The following is a 24,202-nucleotide window of genomic DNA, read 5'->3' on the forward strand; positions in this document are numbered from 1 at the left end:
AAATTCCGGTTCCATTTTATCTTATCTCAAGCATAATAATAGCTTTACATTCGTTATTTTCTTATTCTTAATTTTTTTCTATTTTCTGGGAACATTTAGCGATTTTTGTTGTCGTGAGCCGGTTCTGTGCGGAAGGGTATGACGCAGATTACTCCGGAGACGGTTAACTCATTAAAAACAATTATTTCGACTGTTTTAGCCATAATTTACATAAACAATCGCGACACGAGGACTGCCCACGAGGACGCCAGAACGCTTAACTTCATGGTTCTGATTGGGCGAGAGAAGTGCCGCGTGTTGTCCATCGCCGCCCGCTCCACACGTACTCGAGGGATATAAGAATACACATCCCACTCAATGTCGGGTGCGATCATACCAGCACTAATGCACTAAGCGATCATACGAGCCTCATTACTCCGCAACGAGCTGGCGAGATTTTAGCCGAATTCATTCTATAAGACCCTCTAATTTGCGATTTTCCGATTCTGTTAATCTTCCGTTTCCTTGAGAAATCTTCTAAGCAAGTTTGAAATTCGATTTCGGTTCCATTTTATAGTATACCAAGCATAATAATAGCTTTACATTCGCTATTTTCTTTTTCTTATTTTTTTCTATTTTCTGGGAACATTTAGCGATTTTTATTGTCGTGAGCCGGTTCTGTGCAGAAGGATATGACGAAGATTACTCCGGAGATGGTTAACTCATTAAAAACAATTATTTCGAATGTTTTAGCCATAATTTACGTAAACGGTCGCGACACGAGGACTGCCCAGGGAGGTCACCAATCCTAGCTCTGCCATCGCGCCAGAAGGCTTAACTTCATGGTTTTTATTGGGCGAGAGCAGTACCGCGTGTTGTCCATCGCCGCCTGCTCCACACGTACTCGAGGGATATAAGAATAAAAATCCCACTCAATGTCGGGTGCGATCATACCAGCACTAATGCACCAGATCCCATCAGAACTCCGAAGTTAAGCATGCTTGGGCGAGAGCAGTACTATTTTTGGTTTCTTGTTGACATACGATTTTTGGCTCAAATCATCTGAATCTCGATCAGGACCAGATAAGACATGTGAAATTAACGTAGCTCGGGCACTGCCAGATTTGAACAAAATTGTAGCCTAATTTGATTGTAAACGGGCGAACGAACGAGACTCATTACTCCGCGATGATTTGACAAGATTTCACCCGAATTTCTTCTCTAAGACACTCTAATTTGAGATTTTTCGCTTCTGTTAAGATTCCGTTTCCTCGAGAAATCCGCTAAGGAAGTTTGAAATTCGATTCTGGTTCCATTTTATCGTATCTCAGGCATAATAATGGCTTTACATTCGCTATTTTCTTATTCTTATTTTTTTTCTATTTTCTGGGAACATTTAGCGATTTTTGTTGTCGTGAGCCGGTACTGTGCGGAAGGGTATAACGCAGATTACTCTGAAGACGGTTAACTCATTAAAAACAATTATTTCGACTGTTTTATCTATAATTGACGTAAACGGTCGCGACACGAGGACTTCCCAGGGAGGTCACCCAACCTAGCTCTTCCATCGCGCTAGAACGCTTAACTTCATTGTTCTGATTGGGCGAGAGCAGTGCCGCGTGTTGTCCATCGCCGCCCGCTCCACACGTACTCGAGGGATATAAGAATAAAAATACCACTTAATGTCGGGTGCGATCATACCAGCACTAATGCACCGGATCCCATCAGAACTCCAAAGTTAAGCATGCTTGGGCGAGAGCAGTACTAGAATGGGTGACCCCCTTGGAAGTTCTCGTGTTGCACCCCTTTTCGTGTTTTTCTATTTTTGATTACTTGTTGACAGAAAATTTTCGGCTCAAATCATCTGAATCTCGATCGGGACCACATGGGAAATAAACGTAGCTCGGGCTCTGCCGGATTTGGAAAAAATTGTAGGATAATTTGATTGTAAACGGGCAAACGAACGAGACTCATTACTCCGCAATGAGCTGACGAGATTTTAGCCGAATTCCTTCTCTAAGACCCTCTAATTTGCGATTTTCCGCTTCTGTTAAACTTCTGTTTCCTCGAGAAATCCGCTTAGGAAGTCCGAAATTCGATTCCGGTTTCATTTTATCGTATCCCAGGCATAATAATAGCTTTACATTCGCTATTTTCTTCTTCTTAATTTTTTTTCTATTTTCTGGGAAGATTTAGCGATTTTTGTTGTCCTGAGCCGGTTCTATGCGGAAGGGTATGACGCAGATTACTCCGGAGACGATTAACTCAATAAAAACAAATATTTCGACTGTTTTAGCCATAATTTACGTAAACGATCGCGACACGAGGATTTACCAGGGAGTGTCACCCATCTTAGCTCTTCCATCGCGCCAGAACGCTTAACTCAATGGTTCTGATTGGGCGAGAGCAGTGGCGAGTGTTGTCCATCGCCGCCTGCTCCTACGTACTCGATGGATATAGGAATAAACATCACACTCAATGTCAAGTGCGATCATACCAGCACTAATGCACCGAATCCCATCAGAACTGCGAAGTTAAGCGTGCTTGGGCGAGAGCAGTACTAGGATGGGTGACCACGTGGGAAGTCCTCGTGTTGCACCCCTTTTCGTGTTTTTCTATTTTTGATTACTTGTTGACAGACGATTTTCGGCTCAAATCATCTGAATCTCGATCGGGACCAGATAAGACATGTGAAATCAACGTAGCTCGGGCACTGCCGGATTTTGACAAAATTGTAACCAAATTTGATTGTTCCGCAATGAGCTGGCGAGATTTTAGCCGAATTCCGTCTCTAAGACACTCTAATTTGAGATTTTCCGCTTCTGTTAAGCTTCCGTTTCCTCGAGAAATCCGCTTAGGAAGTTCGAAATTCGATTTCGGTTCCATTTTATCTTATCTCAGGCATAATAATAGCTTTACATTCGTTATTTTCTTATTCATAATTTTTTTCTATTTTCTGGGAACATTTAGCAATTTTTGTTGTCGTGAGCCGGTTCTGTGCGGAAGGGTATGACGCAGATTACTCCGGAGACGGTTAACTCATTAAAAACAATTATTTCGACTGTTTTATCCATAATTTACGTAAACGGTCGCGACACGAGGACTTTCGAGGGAGGTCACCCATCCTAGCTCTGCCATCGTGCCAGAACGCTTAACTTCATGGTTCTGATTGGCCGAGAGAAGTGCCACGTGTGGTCCATCGCCGTCCGCTCGACACGTACTCGAGGGATATAAGAATAACAATCCCACTAAATTTCGAGTGCAATTATACCAGCAATAATGCACCGGATCCCATCAGAACACCGAAGTTAAGCGTGCTTGGGCGAGAGCAGTACTAGGGTGGGTGACCCCCTTGGAAGTCCTCGTGTTGCACCCATTTTCGTGTTTTTCTATTTTTGATTACTTGTTGACAGATGATTTTGGGCTCAAATCATCTGAATCTCGATCGGGACCAGATAAGACATGTGAAATCAACGTAGATCGGGCACTGCCGGATTTGGACAAAATTGTAGGCTAATTTGATTGTAAACGGGCAAACGAACGAGACTCAACACTCCGCAACGAGGTGGCGAGATTTTAGCCTAATTCCTTCTCTAAGACCCTCTAATTTGAGATTTTCAGCTTCTGCTAGGCTTCCGTTTCCTCGAGAAATCCGCTTAGGAAGTTCGAAATTCGATTCCAGATCCATTTTATCGTATCTCATGCATAATAATAGCTTTACATTCGCTATTTTCTTCTTCTTATTTTTTTCTATTTTCTGGGAACATTTAGCAATTTTTGTTGTCGTGAGCCGGTTCTGTGCGGAAGTGTATGATACACATTAGTCTGGAGACGGTTAACTCATTAAAAACAAATATTTCGACTGTTTTAGCCATAATTTACGTAAACGATCACGACACGAAGATTTACCAGGGAGTGTCACCCATCCTAGCTCTTCCATCGCGCCAGAACGCTTAACTTCATGGTTCTTATTGGGCGAGAGCAGTGCCGAGTGTTGTCCATCGCCGCCCGCTCCTATGTACTCAAGGGATATAAGAATAAACTTCCCACTCAATGTCGGGTGCGATCATACCAGCACTAATGCTCCGGATCCCATCAGAACTCCGAAGTTAAGCGTGCTTGGGCGAGAGGAGTACTAGAATGGGTGACGCCTTGGAATTCCTCGTGTTACACTCCTTTTCGTGTTTTTCTATTTTTGATTATTTGTTTACAGACGATTTTCGGCTCAAATCATCTGAATCTCGATCGGGACCAGATAAGACATGGGAAATCAACGTAGCTCGGGCACTGCCGGATTTTGACAAAATTGTAGGCTAATTTGATTGTAAATGGGCAAACGAACGAGACTTATTACTCCGCAATGAGCTGACGAGATTTTAGCCGAATTCCTTCTCTAAGACCCTCTAATTTGCGATTTTCTGCTTCTGTTAAGCTTCTGTTTCCTCGAGAAATCCGCTTAGGAAGTTCGAAATTCGATTCCGGTTCCATTTTATCTTATCTCAGGCATAATAATAGCTTTACATTCGTTATTTTCTTTTTCTTAATTTTTTTCTATTTTCTGGGAACATTTAGCGATTTTTGTTGTCGTGAGCCGGTTCTGTTCGGTAGGGTATGACGCAGATTACTCCGGAGACGGTTAACTCATTAAAAACAATTATTTCGACTGTTTTATCCATAATTTACGTAAACAGTCGCGACACAAGGACTTCTGAGGGAGGTCACCCATCCTAGCTCTGCCATCATGCCAGAACGCTTAACTTCATGGTTCTGATTGGGCAAGAGAAGTGCCGGGTGTTGTCCATCGCCGTCCGCTCCACACGTACTCGAGGGATATAAGAATAAAAATCCAACTGAATGTCGAGTGCGATTATACCAGCACTAATGCACCGGATCCCATCAGAACCCCGAAGTTAAGCGTGCTTGGGCGACAGCAGTACTAGGATGGGTGACCCATAAAGAAGTCCTCGTGTTGCACCCCTTTTCGTGTTTTTCTATTTTTGATTACTTGTTGACAGACGATTTTCGGCTCAAATCATCTGAATCTCGATCGTGACAAAATGAGACATTCTTTTTTTTTTTCTATTTTCTGGGAACATTTAGCGATTTTTGTTGTTGTGAGCCGGTTCTGTGCGGAAGGGTATGACTCAGATTACTCCGGAGACGATTAACTAATAAAAAACAACTATTTCGACTGTTTTAGCCATAATTTAAGTAAACGATCGCGACACGAGGACTTCCCAGGGAGGTCACCCATCGTAGCTCTTCCATCGCGCCAGAACGCTTAACTTCAAGGTTCTGATTGAGCGAGAGCAGTGCCGCGTGTTGTCCATCGCCGCCCGCTCCACACGTACTCGAGGTATATAAGAATACAAATCCCTCTCAATGTCGGGTGCGATCATACCAGCACTAATGCACCGGATCCCATCAGAACTCCGAAGTTAAGCGTGCTTGGGCGAGAGCAGTACTATTATGGGTGAGCCGCTTCTGTACGGAAGGGTATGACACAAATTAGTCCGGAGACGTTTAACTCATTAAAAACAATTATTTCGACTGTTTTACCTATAATTTACGTAAGGAGTCGTGACACGAGGACTTCCCAGGGAGGTCACCCATCCTAGCTCTACCATCGCACCAGAACGCTTAACTTTATGGTTCTGATTGGACGAGAGCAGTGGCACGCGTGTTGTCCATCGCCGCCAGCTCCACACGTACTCGAGAGCAGTACTAGGATGGGTGACCCCCTTGGAAGTCCTGGGGTTGTACCCCTTTTCGTGTTTTTCTATTATTGATTACTTGTTGACAGACGATTTTCGGCTCAAATCATCTGAATCTCGGTCGGGACCAGATTAGACATGTGAAATCAACGTAGATCGGGCACTGCCGGATTTGGACAAAATTGTAGGCTAATTTGATTGTAAACGGGCAAACGAACGAGACTCATTACTCCGCAATGAGCTGGCGAGATTTTAGCCGAATTCCTTCTCTAAGACCCTCTAATTTGCGATTTTCCGCTTCTGTTAATTATCCGTTTCCTAATGAAATCCGCTTAGGAAGTTCGAAATTCGATTCATGTTCCATTTTATCATATCCCAGGCATAATATAAGCTTTACCTTCGCTATTTTCTTCTTCTTATTTTTTTTTGTATTTTTGGGAACATTTAGCAATTTTTGTTGTCGTGAGCCGGTTCAGTGCGGAAGGGTATAACGTAGATTACTCCGGAGACGGTTAACTCATTAAAAATAATTATTTCGACTATTTAGCCATAATTTACGTAAACGGTCGCGACACGAGGACTGCCCAGGGAGGTTACCCATCCTAGCTCTGCCATCGCGCCAGAACGCTTAACACTTAATTTCGTTTCCTCGAGAAATCCGCTTAGGTAGTTCAAAATTTGATTCCGTTTCCATTTTATCGTATCCCAGGCATAATAGTAGCTTTACATTCGACTCTTTTAGTCATAATTTAAAAAACAATTATTTCGACTCTTTTAGTCATAATTTACGTACACGGTCGCGACAAGAGGTTTGCCCAGGGAGGTCACCCATCCTCGCTCTGCCATCGCGCCTGAACGCTTAACTTCATGGTTTTGATTGGGCGAGAGAAGTACCGCGTGTTGTCTATCGCCGCCCGCTCCACATGTACTCGAGGGATATAAGAATAAACATCCCACTCAATGTCGGGTGCGATCATACCAGCACTAATGCACCGGATCCCATCAGAACTCCGAAGTTAAGCGTTCTTGGCGAGAGCAGTACTATGATGGGTGACCCCCTGGGAAGTCCTCGTGTTGCACCCCTAATCGTGTTTTTTTATTTTTGATTGCTTGCTGACAGACTATTTTCGGTTCAAATAATCTGAATCTCTATCGGGACCAGATAAAACATGTGAAATCAACGTAGCTCGAGAAATGCCGGATTTGGACAAAATTGTACACTAATTTGATTGTAAACGGGCAAAGGAACGAGACTCATTGCGATTTTCTGCTTCTGTTAAGTTTCCGTTTCCTCGAGAAATTCGCTTAGGAAGTCGAAATTCGATTCCATTTCCATTTTATCGTATCCCAGGCATAATAATAGCATTACATTCGCTATTTTCTTCTTATTATTTTTTTTTATTTTCTGGGAACATTTAGCGATTTTTGTTGTAGTGAGCCGGTTATGTGCGGAAGGGTATGACGCAGATTACTCCGTGGACAGTTAACTCATTAAAAACAATTATTTCGACTGTTTTAGCCATAATTTACGTAAACGGTCGCGACACGAGGACTTCCCTGGGAGGTCACCCATCCCAGCTCTGCCATCGCGCTAGAACGCTTAACTTCATGGTTCTGATTGGGCTAGAGCAGTGCCGCGTATTGTCCATCGCCGCCTGCTCCACACGTACTCGAGGATATAAGAATAAACATCCCACTCAATGTCGGGTGCGATCGTACCAGCCCTAATGCACCAGATCCCATCGGAACTCTGAAGTTAAGCGTGATTGGGCGAGAGCAGTACTAGGATGTCCTTGTTTTGCAACCCTTTTCGTGTTTTTCTATTTTTGATTACTTGTTGACTGACGATTTTCGGCTCAAATCATCTGAATCTCGATCGGGACCAGATAAGACATGTGAAATAAACGTAGCTCGGGCACTGCCGGATTTGGACAAAATTGTAGGCTAATTTGATTGTAAACGGGCAAACGAACGAGACTCATTACTCCGCAACGAGGTTGCGAGATTTTAGCCGAACTCCTTCTCTAAGACCCTCTAAATTGCGATTTTCCGCTTTTGTTAAGCTTCTGTTTTCTCGAGAAATCAGCTTAGGAAGTCCGAAATTCGATTCCGGTTCCATTTTATAGTATCCCAGGCATAATAATAGCTTTACATTCGTTATTTTCTTCTTCTTATTTTTTTTCTATTTTCTGGGAACATTTAGCGATTTTTGTTGTCGTGAGCCGGTTCTGTGCGGAAGGGTATGACACAGATTACTCCGGAAATGGTGAACTCAGTAAAAACAATTATTTCGTCTGTTTAAGCCATAATTTACGTAAACGGTCGGAGGTCACCCATCCTAGCTCTTCCATCGCGACAGAACGCTTTACTTCATGGTTCTGATTGGGCTTGAGCAGTGCCGAGTGTTGTCCATCGCCGCCCGCTCCACACGTACTCGAGAGATATAAGAATAAACATCCTACTCAATGTCGGGTGCGATCATACCAGCACTAATGCACCGCATCCCATCAGAACTCCGAAGTTAAGCATGCTTGGGCGAGAGCAGTACTAGGATAGGTGACCCCTTGGAAGTCCACGTGTTGCACCCCTTTTCGTGATTTTCTATTTTTGATTACTCGAGAAATCCGCTAATAAAGTCCGAAATTCGATTCCGGTTCCATTTTATCGTATCCCAGGTATAATAATAGCTTTACATTCGCTATTTTCTTCTTCTTTTTTTCTATTTTCTGGGAACATTTAGCCATTTTTGTTGTCGTGAGTCGGTTCTGTGCGGAAGGGAATGATGCAGAGTACTCCGGAGACGGTTAACTTTTTAAAAAAAATTATTTCGACTGTTTTAGCCATAATTTACGTAAACGGTCGCGACACGAGGACTTCCCAGGGAGGTCACCCATACTAACTCTGCCATCGCGCCAGAACGCTTATCTTCATGGTTCTGATTGGGCAAGAGCAGTGCCGCGTGTTGTCCATCGCCGCCCGCTCCACACGTACTCGAGGGATATAATAATAAACATCCCACTCAATGTCGGGTGCGATCATACCAGCACTAATGCACCGGATCCCATCAGAACTCCGATGTTAAGCGTGCTTGGGCAAGAGCAGTACTAGGCTGGGTGACCCCTTGGAAGTCCTCGTGTTGCACCCCTTTTCGTGATTTTCTATTTTTGATTACTTGTTGACAGCCAATTTTCGGCTCAAATCATCTGAATCTCGATCGGGACCAGATAAGGCATGTGAAATCAACGTAGCTCTGGAACTGCCGGATTTGGAAAAAATTGTAGCCTAATTTGATTGTAAACGGGCAAACGAACGAGACTCATTACTCCGCAATGAGCTGACGAGATTTTAGCCGAATTCCTTCTCTAAGACCCTCTAATTTGCGATTTTCTGCTTTTGTTAAGCTTCCGTTTCATCGAGAAATCCGCGTAGGAAACTTCGAAATTCGATTCCGGTTCCATTTTATCGTATCCCAGGCATAATAATAGCTTTACATTCGTTATTTTCTTCTTCTTAATTTTTTCTATTTTCTGGGAACATTTAGCGATTTTTGTTGTCGTGAGCCGGTTCTGTGCGGCAGTGTATGAGGTAGATTACTCCGGATTCGATTAACTCATTAAAAACAATTATTTCAACTGTTTTAGCCATAATTTACGTAAACGGTCGCGACACGAGGACTTCCCTGGGAGGTCACCCATCATAGCTCTGCCATCGCGCTAGAACGCTTAACTTCATGGTTCTTATTGGGAGAGAGCAGTGCCGCGTGTTGTCCATCGCCGCCCGCTCCACACGTACTCGAGGGATATAAGAATAAAAATCCCACTCAATGTCGGGTGCGATCATACCAGCACTAATGCACCGGATCCCATCAGAACTCTGAAGTCAACCGTGCTAGGGCTAGAGCAGTACTAGGATTGGTGACCCCCTGGGAAGTCCTCATGTTGCACCTCTTTTCGTGTTAATTTATTTTTGATTACTTGTTGACAGACGTTTTTCGGCTCAAATCATCTGAATCTCGATCGGGACTAGATAAGACATGTGAAATCAACGTAGCTCGAGCATTGCCGGATTTGGACAAAATTGTAGCCTAATTTGATTGTAAACAGGCAAAAAAATGAGACTCATTGCTCCGCAATGAGCTGACGAGATTTTAGCCGAATTCCTTCTCTAATACCCTCTAATTTGCGATTTTCCGCTTCTGTTAAGCTTCTGTTTCCTCGAGAAATCCTCTTAGGAAGTTCTAAATTCGATTCTTGTTCCATTTTATCGTATCTCAGACATAATAATAGCTTTATATTCGCTATTTTCTTCTTCTTATTTTTTTCTATTTTCTGAGAACATTTAACGATTTTTATTGTTGTGAGCCGGTTCTGTGCGGAAGGGTATGACGCAGATTACTCCGGAGACGGTTAACTCATTAAAACAATTATTTCGACTGTTTTAGCCATAATTTACGTAAACGGTCGCGACACGAGGACTTCCCAGGGAGGTCACCCATACTAACTCTGCCATCGCGCCAGAACGCTAACTTCATGGTTCTTATTGGGCGAGAGCAATGCCGCGTGTTGTCCATCGCCGCCCGCTGCACACGTACTCGAGGAATATAAGAATAAACATCCTACTCAATGTCGGGTGCGATCATACCAGCACTAATGCACCGGATCCCATCAGAACTCCAATGTCAACCGTGCTTGGGCTAGAGCAGTACTAGGATGGGTGTCGCCCTGCGAAGTCCTCGTGTTGTACCTCTTTTCGTGTTAATCTATTTTTGATTACTTGTTGACAGAAGATTTTCGGCTCAAATCATCTGAATCTCGATCGGCACCAGATAAGACATGTGAAATCAACGTAGCTCGGGCAGTGCCGGATTTGGACAAAATTATTTCCTAATTTGATTGTAAACGGGCAAACGAACGAGACACATTACTCCGCAATGAGATGGCGAGATGTTAGCCGAATTTCTTCTCTAAGACCCTCTAATTTGCGATTTTCCGCTTCTGTTAAGCTTCCGTTTCCTCGAGAAATCCTCTTAGAAAGTTTGAAATTCGATTCCTGTTCCATTTTATCGTATCTCAGGCATAATAATAGCTTTACATTCGATATTTTCTTCTTCTTATATTTTTTTTTCTATTTTCTGGGAACATTTAGCGATTTTTGTTGCCGTGAGCCGGTTCTGTGCGGAAGGGTATGATGCAGATTACTCCGGAGACAGTTAACTCATTAAAAACAATTATTTCTATTGTTTTAGCCATAATTTACGTAAACGGTCCCGACACGAGGACTTCCCATGGGAGGTCACCCATCCTAGCTCTGCCATCGCGCCAGAACGCAAACTTCATGGTTCTGATTGGGCGAGTGCAGTGCCGCGTGTTGTCCATCGCCGCCCGCTCCACACGTACTCAGGAGATATAAGAATAAACATTCCACTCAATGTCTGGTGCGATCATACCAGCAATAATGCACCGGATCCCATCAGAACTCCGAAGTTAAGCGTGCTTGGGCAAGAGCAGTGCAAGGATGGGTAACCCTTGGGAAGTCCTCGTGTTGCTCCCCTTTTCGTGATTTTCTATTTTTGATTACTTGTTGACAGCCGATTTTCGGCTCAAATAATCTGAATCTCGATCGGGACTAGATAAAACTTGTGAAATCAACGTAGCTCGGGCACTGCCGGATTTGGACAAAATTGTAGCCTAATTTGATTGTAAATGGGAAACGAACGAGGCTCATTGCGGATCGAGATTTTAGCCGAATTCCTTTTCCGAAGCCCTCTAATTTACGATTTTCCGCTTCAGTTAAGCTTCCGTTTCATCGAGAAATCCGCTTAGGAAGTTTGAAATTCGATTCCTGTTCCATTTTCTCGTATATCATGCATAATAATAGCTTTACATTCGCTGTTTTCTTCTTCTTATTTTTTTTCTATTTTCTGGGAACATTTAGCGATTTTTGTTGCCGTGAGCTGGTTCTGTGCGGAAGGGTATGTCGCAGATTACTCCGGAGACAGTTAACTCATTAAAAACAATTATTTCGACTGTTTTAGCAATAATTTACGTATACGATCGCGACACGAGGACTTCCCAGGAAGGTCACCCATCCTAGCTTTGCCATCGCGTCAGAACGCTTAACTTCATGGTTCTGATTGGGCGAGAGCAGTGCCGCGTGTTGTCCATCGTCGCACGCTCCACACGTACTCGAAAGATATAAGAATAAAAATCGCACTCAATGTCTGGTGCGATCATACCAGCACTAATGCACTGGATCCCATCAGAACTCCGAAGTTAAGCGTGCTTGGGCGAGAGCAATACTAGGATGGGTGACCCCCTTGGAAGTCGTAGTGTTGCACCCCTTTTCGTGTTTTTCTATTTTTGATTACTTGTTGACAGACGATTTTCGGCTCAAATCATCTGAATCTCGATCGGGACCAGATAGGACATGTGAAATCAACGTAGCTCGGGCACTGCCGGATTTGGACAAAATTGTAGGCTAATTTGATTGTAAACGGGCAAACGGACGAGACTCATTGCGGACTGGCGAGATTTTAGCCGAATTTCATCTCTAAGACCCTCTAATTTGCGATTTTCCGCTTCTGTTAAGCTTCCGTTTCCTCGAAAAATCTGCTTAGGAAGTTCGAAATTCGACTCCGGTTCCATTTTATCGTATCTCAGGCATAATAATAGCTTTACATTCGCTATTTTCCTATTCTTATTTTTTTTCTATTTTCTAGAAACATTTATCGATTTTTGTTATCGTGAGCCGGTTCTGTGCGGAAGGGTATGACGCAGATTACGCTGGAGACGGTTAACTCATTAAAAACAATTATTTCGACTTTTTTAGCCATAATTTACGTAAACGGTCGCGACACGAGGACTTCCCGGTAGGTGATCCATCCTAGCTCTGCCATCGCGCCAGAACGCTTAATTTCATGGTTTTGATTGGGCGAGAGCAGTGCCGCTTGTTGTCTATCGCCGCCCGCTTCACACGTACTCGAGGATATAAGAATAAACAACCCACTCAATGTCGGGTGCGATCATAACAGCACTAATGCACCGGATCCCATTAGAACTTCGAAGTTAAGCATGCTTGGGCGAGACCAGTACTAGGATGGGCGACCCCCTGGGAAGTCGTCGTGTTGCACCCCTTTTTGTTTTTTTCTATTTTTGATAACTTGTTGACAGACGATTTTCGGCTCAAATCATCTGAATCTCGATCGGAACCAGATAAGACATGTGAAATCAACTTGGCTCGGGCACTGCCGGATTTGGACAAAATTGTAGGCTAATTTGATTATAAACGGGCAAACGATCGACTCATTACTCCGCAATGAGCTGGCGAGATTTTAGCCGAATTTCTTCTTTAAGACCCTCCAATTTGCGATTTTCCGCTTCTGTTAATCTTTCGTTTCCTCGAGAAATCTGCTTAGAAAGTCCGAAATTCGATTCCAGTTCTATTTTATCGTATCTCAGCCATAATAATAGCTTTACATTCGCTATTTTCTTATTCTTATTTTTTTTCTATTTTCTGAGAACATTTAGCGATTTTTGTTGTCGTGAGCCGGTTCTGTGCGGAAGGGTATGACGCGGATTACTCCGGAGACGGTTAACTCATTAAAAACAATTATTTCGATTGTTTTAGCCATAATTTACGTAAACGGTCGCGACACGAGAACTTCCCATGGAGGTCACCCATCCTAGCTCTGCAATCGTGCCAGAACCCTTGGGAAGTCCTCATGTTGTACCTCTGTTCGTGTTTTTCTATTTTTGATTAATTGTTGACAGACGATTTTCGGCTCAAATCATCTGAATCTCGATCTGGACCAGATAAGACATGTGAAATCAACGTAGCTCGGGCACTGTCCTATTTGGACAAAATTGTAGCGTAATTTGATTGTAAACGGGCAAACGAACGAGACTCATTGCGGACTGGCGAGATTTTAGCCGAATTTCTTCTCTAAAACCCTCTAATTTGCGATTTTCCGCTTCTGTTAAGCTTCCGTTTCCTCGAGAAATCTGCTTAGGAAGTCCGAAATTCGATTCCGGTTCAATTTTATCGTATCGCAGGCATAATAATAGATTTACATTCGCTATTTTCTTATTTTTATTTTTTTTTCTATTTTCTGGGAACATTTAGCGATTTTTGTTTTCGTGAGCCGGTTCTGTGCGGAAGGGTATGACGCAGATTACTCCGGAGATGCTTAACTCATTAAAAACAATTATTTCGACTGTTTTAGCTATAATTTACGTAAACGGTCACGACACGAGGACTTCCCAGGAGGTCCATCCTAGCTCTGCCATCGCGCCAGAATGCTTAACTTCATGGTTCTGATTGGGCTAGAGCAGTGCCGCGTGTTGTCCATCGCCGCCAGCTCCACACGTACTCTAGGGATACAAGAATAAACATCCCACTCAAAGTCGGGTGCGATCGTACCAGCACTAATGCACCGGATCCCATTAGAACTCCGAAGTTCAGCGTGCTTGGACGAGAGCAGTACTAGGATGGATGACCCCCTGGGAAGTCCTCGTGTTGCACCCCTTTTCGTGTTTTTCTATTTTTGATTACTTGTTGACAGACGATTTTCAGATCAAATCATCTGAATCTCGATCGATCAGATAAGACATGTGAATTGTAGGCTAGTTTGATTGTAAACGGGCAAACGAACGAGACTCATTGCCTTGCAATGAGCTGGCGAGATTTTAGCCGAATTCCTTCTCTAAGACCCTTTAGTTTTCGATTTTCTGCTTCTGTTAAACTTTCGTTTCCTTGAGAAATCCGCTTAGGAAGTCCGAAATTCGATTCCGATTCCATTTTATCGTATCCCAAGCATAATAATAGCTATACATTCGCTATTTTATTATTCTTATTTTTTTTCTATTTTCAGGGAACATTTAGCGATTTTTGTTGTCGTGAGCCGGTTCTGTGCGGAAGGTTATGACGCAAATTACTCCGGAGACGGTTAACTCATTAAAAACAATTATTTCTACTGTTTTAGCCATAATTTACGTAAACGGTAGCGACACGAGGACTTCCTAGGGAGGTCACCCATCCTAGCTCTGCCATCGCGCTAGAGCGCTTAACTTCATGGTTCTTATTGGACGAGAGCAGTGCCGCGTGTTGTCCATAGCCGCCCGCTCCACACGTACTCGAGGGATATAAGAATAAACATCCCACTCAATGTCGGGTCCGATCATACAAGCACTAATGCAACGGATCCCTTAAAAACTCCTATGTTAAGCGTGCTTGGGCGAGAGCAGTACTAGGATGGGTGACCCCTTGGGAAGTCCTCGTGTTGCACCTCTTTTCCTGTTTTTCTATTTTTGATTACTTGTTGACAGACGATTTTCGGCTCAAATCGTCTGAATCTCGATTGTGACAAAATAAGACATGTGAAATCAACGTAGCTCGGGCACTGTCGGATTTGGACAAAATTGTAGACTAATTTGATTGTAAACGGGCAAACGAACGAGACTCTTTGCTCCGCAATGAGCTGGCGAGATTTTAGCCGAATTTCTTCTCTAAGACTCTCTAATTTGCGATTTTCCGTTTCTGTTAAGCTTCCGTTTCCTCGAGAAATCCGCTTAGGAAGTCCGAAATTCGATTTCGGTTCCATTTTATCGTATCTCAGGCATAATAATAGTTTTACATTCGCTATTTTCATATTCTTATTTTTTTTTTATTTTCTGGGGACATTTAGAGATTTATGTTGTCGTGAGCCGGTTCTGTGCGGAAGGAAATGACGGAGATTACTCCGGAGACGGTTAACTCATTAAAAACAATTATTTCGACTGTTTTATCCATAATTTACGTAAACGGTAGCGACACGAGGACTTCCTAGGGAGGTCACCCATCCTAGCTCTGCCATCGCGCTAGAGCGCTTAACTTCATGGTTCTTATTGGGCGAGAGCAGTGCCGCGTGTTGTCCATAGCCGCCCGCTCACACGTACTCGAGGGATATAAGAATAAACATCCCACTCAATGTCGGGTCCGATCATACAAGCACTAATGCAACGGATCCCTTCAGAACTCCGATGTTAAGCGTGCTTGGGCGAGAGCAGTACTAGGATGGGTCACCCCATGGGAAGTCCTCGTGTTGCACCCTTTTTCGTGTTTTTCTATTTTTGATTACTTGTTGACAGACGATTTTCGGCTCAAATCATCTGAATCTCGATCGGTACCATATATTTTTGATTACTTGTTGACAAACGAACGATATTTATTACCCCGCAACGAGGTGGCGAGATTTTAGCCGAATTCCTTCTCTACGACCCTTTAATTTGCGATTTTCCGCTTCTGTTAAGCTTCCGTTTCCTCGAGAAATCCGCTTAGGAAGTCCAAAATTCGATTCCGGTTCCATTTTATCGTATCCCGACACAATAATAGCTTTACATTCGATATTTTCTTCTTTTTTTTTCTATTTTCTGGGAACATTTAGCGATTTTTATTGTCGTGAGTCGGTTCTGTGCGAAAGCCTATGACGCAGATTACTCCGGAGATGGTAAACTCATTATAAACAATTATTTCTACTGTTTTAGCCATAATTTACGTAAACGGTCGCGACACGAGAACTTCCCAGGGAGGTCACCCACCCTACCTCTGCAATCGCGCCAGAACGCTTAACTTCATGGTTCTGTTGGGCGAGAGCAGTGCCGCGTGTTGTCTATCGCCACCCGCTCCACTCGTACTCGAGGGATATAAGAATAAAAATCCCACTCAATGTCGGGTGCGATAATACCAGCACTAATGCATCGGATCCCATCAGAACTCGGAAGTTAAGCATGCTTGGGCGAGAGAAGTACTAGGATGGGTGACCCCCTGGGAAGTCCTCGTGTTGCACCCCTTTTCTTGTTTTTCTATTTTTGATTACTTGTTGATAGACGATTTTCGGCTGAAATCATCTGAATCTCGATTGGGACCAGATAAGACAAGTGAAATCAACGTAGCTCGGGCACTGCCGGATTTGGACAAAATTGTAGCCTAATTTGATTGTAAACGGTCAAACGAACAAGCCTCATTCCTCCGCAATGAGCTGGCGAGATTTTAGCCGAATTCCTTCTCTAAGACCCTCTAATTTATGATTTTCCGCTTCTGTTAAGCTTCCGTTTCCTCGATAAATCCGCTTAGGAAGACCAAAATTCGATTCAGGTTCCATTTTATGGTATCTCAGGCATAATAATAGCTTTACATTCACTATTTTCTTCTTCTTATTTTTTTTTCTATTTTCTGGGAACATTTAGCGATTTTTGTGGTCGTGAGCCGGTTCTGTGCGGAAGGGTATGACACAGATCACTCCGGAGACGGTAAACTCATTAAAAACAATTATTTCGACTGTTTTAGCTATAATTTACGTAAACGGTCGTGACACGAGGACTTCCCAGAGAGGTCACCCATCCTAGCTCTGCCATCTTGCCAGAACGCTTAACTTCATGGTTCTGATTGGGCGAGAGCAGTGCTGCGTGTTGTCCATCGCCGCCCGCTCCACACGTACTCGAGGGATATAAGAATAAACATCCCACTCAATGTCGGGTGCGATCATACCAGCACTAATGCACCGAATCCAATCAGAACTGCGAAGTTAAGCGTGCTTGGGCAGGAGTGCTTGGGCGAGAGCAGTACTAGAATGGGTGACCCCCTGGGAAGTCCTCGTGTTGTACTCCTTTTCGTGTTTTTCTATTTTTGATTACTTGTTCACAGACGATTTTCGGCTCAAATCATCTGAATCTCGATCGAGACCAGATAAGACATGTGAAATCAACGTAGCTCGGGCACTGCCGGATTTGGACAAAAATGCAGGCTAATTTGATTGTAAACGGGCAAACGAACGAGACACATTACTCCGCAATGAGCTGGCGAGATTTTGCCGAATTCCTTCTCTAAAACCCTCTAATTTGCTATTTACCGCTTATGTTAAGCTTCCGTTTCCTCGAGAAATCCGCTTAGGAAGTCCTAAATTCGATTCCGATTCCATTTTATCGTATCCCAGGCATAATAATAGCTTTTCATCCACTATTTTCTTCTTCTAATTTTTTTTCTATTTTCGAGGAACATTTAGCGATTTTTTTGGTCGTGAGTCGGTTCTGTGCAAAAGGGTATGACGCAGATTACTCCGGAGATGGTTAACTCATTAAAAACAATTATTTCGACTGTTTTAGCTATAATTTACGTAAACGGTCGCGACACGAGGACTTCCCAGGGAGGTGACCCATCCTAGCTCTGCCATCTCGCTGGAACGCTTAACTTCATGGTTCTGATTTGGCGAGAGTAGTGCCGCGTGTTGTCCATCGCCGCTCGCGCCACACGTACTCGAGGGATATAAAAATAAACATCCCACTTAATGTCGGTTGCGATCATACCAGTACTAATACACTGGATCCAATCAGAACTCCGAAGTTAAGCGTGCTTGGGCGAGAGCAGTACTAGGATGGGTTTCCCCCACTGGGAACTCCTCGTGTTGCACCCCTTTTAGTGTTTTTTTATTTTTGATTTCTTGTTGACAGACGATTTTCGGTTCAAATCATCTGAATCACGATCGAAACCAGAAAATACATGTGAAATCAACGTAACTCGGGCACTGCCGGATTTGGACAAAATAGTAGCCTAGTTTGATTGTAAACGGGCAAACGAACGAGACTTATTACTCCGCAATGAGCTGGCGAGATTTTAGCCCAATTCCTTCTCTAAGACCCTCTAATTTGCGATTTTCCGCTTCTGTTGAGCTTCTGTTTCATCGAGAAATCCGCTTAGGAAGTCCGAAATTCAATTTCGTTCCATTTTATCATATCCCAGGCATAATAATAGCTTTACATTCGTTATTTTCTTCTTATTTTTTTTATTTTCTGGGAACATTTAGCGATTTTTGTTGTCGTTATCCGGTTCTTTGCGGAAGGGTATGACGCAGATTACTCCGGAGACGGTTAACTCATTAAAAACAATTATTTCGATTGTTTTATCCATAATTTACGTAATGGATCGCGACACGAGGACTTCCCAGGGAGGTCACCCAACCTAGCTCTGTTATCGCGCCAGAACGCTTAACTTCATGGTTCTGATTCGGCGAGATCAGTGCCGCGTGTTGTCCATCGCCGCCCGCTTTACAAGTACTCGAGTGATATAAAAATAAATATCCCACTTAATTTCGGGTGCGATCATACCAGCACTAATGCACCGGATCCCATCAGAACTCCGAAGTTAAGCGTGCTTGGGCGAGAGCAGCACTAGGATGATTGACCCCCTGGGAAGAACTCGTGTTGCACCCCTTTTCGTGTTTTTCTATTTTTAATTACTTGTTGACAGACGATTTTCGGCTCAAATCATCTGAATTTCGATCGGGCACTGCCGGATTTGGAAAAAATTGTAGCCTAATTTGATTGTAAACGGGCAAATGAACGAGACTCATTACTTCGCAATGAGCTGGCGAGATTTTAGCCGAATTCCTTCTCTAAGACCCTCTAATTTGCGATTTTCCGCTTTGGTTAAGCTTTCGTTTCCTCGATAAATCCGCTTAGGAAGTTCGAAACTCGATTTCGATTCCATTTTATCGTATCCCAGGCATAATAATAGTTTTACAATCGCTATTTTATTCTTTTTTTTTTATTTTCTGGAAACATTTAGCGATTTTTGTTGTCGTTAGCCTGTTCTGTTTGGAAGGGTATGACACAGATTACTCCGGAGATGGTTAACTCATTAAAAACAATTATTTCGACAGTTTTAGCCATAATTTACGTAAAGGGTCGCGACACTAGGATTTCCCAGGGAGGTCACCCATCCTCGCTCTGCTATCGCTCCAGAACGCTTAATTTCATGGTTCTGATTAGGCGTGACCAGTGCCGCGTGTTGTCCATCGCAGCCCGCTCCACACGTACTCGAGGGATATAAGAATAAACATCCCACTCAATGTCGGGTGCGATCATACCAGCACTAATGCACCCGGATCCCATCAGAACTCTGAAGTTAAGCTTGCTTGGGTGAGACCAGTACTTGGATGGGTGACCGCCTAAAAAGTCCTTGTGTTGCATCCCTTTTCGTGTTTTTCTATTTTTGATTACTTGTTGACAGACGATTTTCGGCTCAAATCATCTGAATCTCGATCGGGACAAGATAAGACATGTGAAATCAACGTAGCTCGGGCACTACCGGATTTGGACAAAATTGCAGCCTAATTAGATTGTAAACGGGCAAACGAACGAGACTAATTACTCCGCAATGAGCCTGCGAGATTTTAGCCGAATTCCTTCTCTAAGACCTTCTAATTTGCGATTTTCCGCTTTTGTTAAGCTTCTGTTTCCTCGAGAAAATCCGCTTAGGAAGTCCTAAATTCGATTCCGGTTCTATTTTATCGTATCCCAGGCATAATAATAGCTTTACATTCGCTATTTTCTTCTTCTTATTTTTTTTTCTATTTTCTGGGAACATTTAGAGATTTTTGTTGTCGTGAGCCGGTTCTGTGCGGAATGGAATGACGGAGATTACTCCGGAGACGGTTAACTAATTAAAAACAATTATTTCGACTGTTTTAGCTATAATTTATGTAAACGATCGCGACACGAGGACTTCCCAGGGTGGTCACTCATCCTAGCTCTGCCATCTCGCCAGAACGCTTAACTTCATGGTTCTGATTGGGCGAGAGCAGTGCCGCGTGTTGTCCATTGCCGCTCGCGCCACACGTACTCGAGGGATATAGGAATTAACACCTCACTCAATGTCGGTTGCGATCATACCAGTACTAATGCATTGGATCCAGTCAGAACTCCGAAGTTAAGCGTGCTTGGGCTAGTAGTACTAGGATGGGTGACCACCTGGGAAGTCCTCGTGTTGGAACCCTTTTCGTGTTTTTCTATTTTTGATTACTTGTTCACAGACGATTTTCGGCTCAAATCATCTGAATCACGATCGGGACAAGATAAGACATGTAAAATCAACGTAGCTCGGGCTCTGCCAGATTCGGACAAAATTGTAGCCTAATTAGATTGTAAACGGGCAAACGAACGAGACTCATTACTCCGCAATGAGTTGGCAAGATTTTAGCCGAATTCCTTCTCTAAGACCCTCTAATATGCAATTTTCCGCTTCTGTTAAGCTTCTGTTTCCTCGATTAATCCGCTTAGGAAGTCCGAAATTCAATTCCGGTTCCATTTTATCTTATCCCAGGCATAATAATAACTTTAAATTCATTATTTTTTTTTTTTGCTATTTTCTGGGAACATTTAGCGATTTTTGTTGTCGTGAGCCGGTTCTGTGCGGAAGGGTATGACGCAGATTACTCCGGAGACGGTTAACTCATTAAAAACAATTAGTTCGATTGTTTTATCCATAATTTACGTAAACGGTCGCGACACGAGGACTTCCCAGGGAGGTCACCCATCCTAGCTCTACCATCGCGCCAGAACGCTTAACTTCATGGTTCTGATTGGGCGAGAGCATTGCTATAATGATCATGGGCCATTAGGCTGAACCAACAAAGGTCTCGGCCCATACCCACGCACCACTACTTGTCATAATTCGTTAGGATGGTCCAGCATGGGCCGATGCCTTTGTTGGTTCAGCCTAATGGCCCATGATCGTTACAAAAAAGCGCTTTTTTTTGTAAAGATCATGGGCCATTAGGCTGAACCAACAAAGGCCTCGGCCCATACCCACACACCACTACAGTTCATGGGTCATTAGGATTGTCCAGCATGGGCCTCGGCCCATGCCAATGCACCGTCACTCATAGAATATCTCATCCCTGGTAAGTGGTTTCTTTCGCCTTCCCCAACACTTGAACCCAGGACCTCCAGGCTTATGTACCTAGATTCCTAAGTGTTGGTACCAGTTGAGAATTTAGTCTTTTTATATTATTTTAGCCCTTATGAACCACGACTCAACCCCCGTGAACCATTTTTCAATTTTCCCAAGTTTTAAAAACCCTAATGAACCAAAATCTTCGACCCCGAGCCATCTCTTGATTTTCACGAGTTACCCCCGAACCATGTTGATCCAAAACTTGACCAACATCCTAAAGTACGCTACTGGGCCCAAAGATCCCATGGAAAACAGCCCAAACCAAAAATCAAGCTCCATACTCCTCTACCATAAGATGGCCGAGAAATCCTTGTTGGACAAGGACTCTTGATCAAGCTTCCCTGCATCTACCAACGAACCCAGCCACTGAACCAACCTGTTGTGCACCCGCTAAGGACCCTAAGGACTCGACCTGACCCAGCCCAAGCCCCCTGGACCATGCCCACCAGCCTGCAACAAGCCCAGAACCCTGCACGCAATTCCCCTTGATTCTCCGGTGGGAGTCATAGCCTGCTAGGACTCCTTCCCAGCCCTTGAGCGCGAGTCCTAGCATGGCTAGGACTCTATCCCTAACTCACCCACGACCTTGGCTAACCCCTGGAACCAGCCAAGCAAGCCCTAGCCCCTGCAACAATAAAACCTAACCCCTTTGCTCCATGACAGCAAGTTGCTGCACAGCTTGTGTTCTATTGCATGTGTGGTGTTAAGGTGATTATCTAGGACTCTAAATCCCACGTAAAATCATGCCTTAACATAACCTATATCATGGCAGCCCGTATATACATGTAAACGACAAAAGTTTGAATCAAAATCATGCTTGGAATTTCATGGATTGCATAAAAACGAAAATAATTCAAAGTGTCACTTGTTTCCCAAAATTTTCATGCATAAAAATATAATATGATGTGATGATAGTTTGAAGGGAAGAATAGGTGTGCCTATGCGTAATTTATGCACGAAAAACCGTTGACGATGACGAAGAACGGAGCAAGAACCTTGGCTAAGACTTTCCCTTGGCAATGCTCGAAAGTTTGCCTCAATTTTTAAACATGTGTGTGCCGTGTAATCTAGGTACTTTCAGAAGAGTGGCCGTGTCCTTTTTAAAGAATCGTAGGGTTATGGGAAAGGTTAACATATTATATACTTAATTAAACACTAACAAGGCTTTAGGCCTAATAAGCCCCTAATTAAGCCAATTAGTCTATATTATAATTAATTAAAATATTAGTAATGTTTTGGTAAAAATAGTTTGGGAATTAAATAGCCGGATTGCCAAAAAGTTCGTATTTTTTTATTGAAAAACCCACACGGATAAAATTTACGTTCCGGCATATAAAATAAACATGCAAGTATCGAAATTTAAGGGACCAAAATGCAATATTTCGAAAGATTTGGGACCTAAGGGCAATTTACGAACGTTTAAGGGCTGAATCAGAATTTTCGAAATAATATAAGGATTTATTTGTTGTCCATCGCCGCCCGCGCCACACGCACTTGAGGGATATAAGAATAAACATCTCACTCAATGTCGGATGCGATCATACCAGCACTAATGCACCGGATACCATCAGAACTCCGAAGTTAAGTGGCTTGGGCCAGAGCAGTACTAGGATGGGTAACCCCCTGGAATGTCCTTGTGATGCATCCCTTTTCGTGTTTTTCTATTTTTGATTACTTGTTGATAGACGATTTTCGGCTCAAATCATCTGAATTTCGATCGGGACCAGATAAAACATGTGAAATCAACGTAGCTCGGGCACTGCCGGATTTGGACAAAATTGTAGCCTAATTTGATTGTAAACGGGCAAACAAATGAGACTCATTACTCCGCAATGATCTGGCAAGATTTTAGCCGAATTCCTTCTTTAAGACCCTCTAATTTGCGATTTTCCGCTTCTGTTAAGCTTCCGTTTCCTCGAGAAATCGGCTTAGGAAGTCCGAAATTAGATTCCATTCCATTTTATCGTATCCCAGGCATAATAATAGCTTTACATTCGCTATTTTCTTCTTCTTATTTTTTTTCTATTTTCTGGGAACATTTAGCGATTTTTGTTGTCGTGAGCCGGTTCTGTGCGGAAGGGTATGACGCAGATTACTCCGGAGACGGTTAAATCATTAAAAATAATTATTTCGACTGTTTTTTCCAATATTTACATAAACGGTCGCGACACGAGGACTTCTCAGGGAGGTCACTCATCCTAGCTCTGCCATCGCGCCAGAACGCTTAACTTCATGGTTCTGATTGGGCGAGAGTAGTGCCGCTTGTTGTCCATCGCCGCCCGCTCCACACGTACTCGAGGTATATAATAATAAACATCCCAATCAATGTCGGGTGCGATCATACCAGCACTAATGCACCGGATCCCATCAGAACTCCGGAGTTAAACGTGCTTGGGCGAGAGCAGTACTAGGATGGGTGACCCGACTCCCTGGGAAGTCCTTGTGTTGCACCCCTTTTCTTGTTTTTCTATTTTTGATTACTTGTTGACAGATGATTTTCGGCTCAAATCATCTGAATCTCGATCGACACCAGATAAGACATGTGAAATCAATGTAGCTCGGGCTCTGCCGGATTTGAAAAAAATTGTAGGCTAATTTGATTGTAAACGGGCAAACGAACGAGACTCATTACTCCGCAATGAGCTGGCGAGATTTTAGCCGAATTCCTTCTTTAAGACCCTCTAATTTGCGATTTTCCGCTTCTGTTAAACTTCCGTTTCCTCGAGAAATCCATTTAGCAAGTT

The 24,202-nt window shown here is 43.3% G+C and overlaps 17 non-coding genes and 7 pseudogenes across 17 annotated transcripts; all 24 read left to right on the top strand.

Annotated features, from left to right (window-relative positions):
- The first annotated feature begins 1,666 nt into the window (after window positions 1-1,666).
- On the top strand, window positions 1,667-1,785 carry LOC142514552 (5S ribosomal RNA). Its single transcript, XR_012810441.1, has one exon. It is a non-coding gene; the product is annotated as a 5S ribosomal RNA (ribosomal RNA).
- A 677-nt stretch (window positions 1,786-2,462) lies between these two features.
- Window positions 2,463-2,581, top strand: LOC142515300 (5S ribosomal RNA). The gene has a single exon (XR_012811153.1). It is a non-coding gene; the product is annotated as a 5S ribosomal RNA (ribosomal RNA).
- A 655-nt stretch (window positions 2,582-3,236) lies between these two features.
- On the top strand, window positions 3,237-3,355 carry LOC142507259 (5S ribosomal RNA). Its single transcript, XR_012805519.1, has one exon. It is a non-coding gene; the product is annotated as a 5S ribosomal RNA (ribosomal RNA).
- Window positions 3,356-4,037: 682 nt separating this feature from the next.
- LOC142507782 (5S ribosomal RNA) lies at window positions 4,038-4,155 on the top strand. The gene has a single exon (XR_012806028.1). It is a non-coding gene; the product is annotated as a 5S ribosomal RNA (ribosomal RNA).
- A 683-nt stretch (window positions 4,156-4,838) lies between these two features.
- LOC142509599 (5S ribosomal RNA) lies at window positions 4,839-4,957 on the top strand. Its single transcript, XR_012807765.1, has one exon. It is a non-coding gene; the product is annotated as a 5S ribosomal RNA (ribosomal RNA).
- A 1,701-nt stretch (window positions 4,958-6,658) lies between these two features.
- On the top strand, window positions 6,659-6,776 carry LOC142516156 (5S ribosomal RNA). Its single transcript, XR_012811967.1, has one exon. It is a non-coding gene; the product is annotated as a 5S ribosomal RNA (ribosomal RNA).
- A 1,387-nt stretch (window positions 6,777-8,163) lies between these two features.
- LOC142508153 (5S ribosomal RNA) lies at window positions 8,164-8,281 on the top strand. The gene has a single exon (XR_012806381.1). It is a non-coding gene; the product is annotated as a 5S ribosomal RNA (ribosomal RNA).
- A 439-nt stretch (window positions 8,282-8,720) lies between these two features.
- On the top strand, window positions 8,721-8,838 carry LOC142516575 (5S ribosomal RNA). Its single transcript, XR_012812362.1, has one exon. It is a non-coding gene; the product is annotated as a 5S ribosomal RNA (ribosomal RNA).
- A 683-nt stretch (window positions 8,839-9,521) lies between these two features.
- On the top strand, window positions 9,522-9,640 carry LOC142510150 (5S ribosomal RNA). Its single transcript, XR_012808279.1, has one exon. It is a non-coding gene; the product is annotated as a 5S ribosomal RNA (ribosomal RNA).
- A 680-nt stretch (window positions 9,641-10,320) lies between these two features.
- Window positions 10,321-10,439, top strand: LOC142511699 (5S ribosomal RNA; annotated as a pseudogene).
- Window positions 10,440-11,125: 686 nt separating this feature from the next.
- Window positions 11,126-11,243, top strand: LOC142511119 (5S ribosomal RNA; annotated as a pseudogene).
- Window positions 11,244-11,914: 671 nt separating this feature from the next.
- On the top strand, window positions 11,915-12,033 carry LOC142507661 (5S ribosomal RNA). The gene has a single exon (XR_012805912.1). It is a non-coding gene; the product is annotated as a 5S ribosomal RNA (ribosomal RNA).
- Window positions 12,034-12,706: 673 nt separating this feature from the next.
- On the top strand, window positions 12,707-12,825 carry LOC142508297 (5S ribosomal RNA). The gene has a single exon (XR_012806518.1). It is a non-coding gene; the product is annotated as a 5S ribosomal RNA (ribosomal RNA).
- Window positions 12,826-14,097: 1,272 nt separating this feature from the next.
- LOC142516003 (5S ribosomal RNA) lies at window positions 14,098-14,216 on the top strand. The gene has a single exon (XR_012811821.1). It is a non-coding gene; the product is annotated as a 5S ribosomal RNA (ribosomal RNA).
- Window positions 14,217-14,860: 644 nt separating this feature from the next.
- Window positions 14,861-14,979, top strand: LOC142512239 (5S ribosomal RNA; annotated as a pseudogene).
- A 682-nt stretch (window positions 14,980-15,661) lies between these two features.
- LOC142509850 (5S ribosomal RNA) lies at window positions 15,662-15,780 on the top strand. The gene has a single exon (XR_012807999.1). It is a non-coding gene; the product is annotated as a 5S ribosomal RNA (ribosomal RNA).
- Window positions 15,781-16,399: 619 nt separating this feature from the next.
- LOC142515900 (5S ribosomal RNA) lies at window positions 16,400-16,518 on the top strand. Its single transcript, XR_012811720.1, has one exon. It is a non-coding gene; the product is annotated as a 5S ribosomal RNA (ribosomal RNA).
- Window positions 16,519-17,202: 684 nt separating this feature from the next.
- Window positions 17,203-17,335, top strand: LOC142510073 (5S ribosomal RNA; annotated as a pseudogene).
- Window positions 17,336-18,017: 682 nt separating this feature from the next.
- LOC142509887 (5S ribosomal RNA) lies at window positions 18,018-18,138 on the top strand. The gene has a single exon (XR_012808033.1). It is a non-coding gene; the product is annotated as a 5S ribosomal RNA (ribosomal RNA).
- A 677-nt stretch (window positions 18,139-18,815) lies between these two features.
- Window positions 18,816-18,934, top strand: LOC142516546 (5S ribosomal RNA). Its single transcript, XR_012812335.1, has one exon. It is a non-coding gene; the product is annotated as a 5S ribosomal RNA (ribosomal RNA).
- A 642-nt stretch (window positions 18,935-19,576) lies between these two features.
- On the top strand, window positions 19,577-19,696 carry LOC142510620 (5S ribosomal RNA; annotated as a pseudogene).
- Window positions 19,697-20,381: 685 nt separating this feature from the next.
- LOC142511099 (5S ribosomal RNA) lies at window positions 20,382-20,498 on the top strand (annotated as a pseudogene).
- A 2,490-nt stretch (window positions 20,499-22,988) lies between these two features.
- On the top strand, window positions 22,989-23,106 carry LOC142512286 (5S ribosomal RNA; annotated as a pseudogene).
- A 682-nt stretch (window positions 23,107-23,788) lies between these two features.
- On the top strand, window positions 23,789-23,912 carry LOC142507219 (5S ribosomal RNA). Its single transcript, XR_012805481.1, has one exon. It is a non-coding gene; the product is annotated as a 5S ribosomal RNA (ribosomal RNA).
- Window positions 23,913-24,202: the final 290 nt, after the last annotated feature.

The sequence above is a fragment of the Primulina tabacum genome, chromosome 10 (genome assembly GCF_025594145.1).
Source record: "Primulina tabacum isolate GXHZ01 chromosome 10, ASM2559414v2, whole genome shotgun sequence".
Lineage (NCBI taxonomy): Eukaryota > Viridiplantae > Streptophyta > Magnoliopsida > Lamiales > Gesneriaceae > Primulina > Primulina tabacum.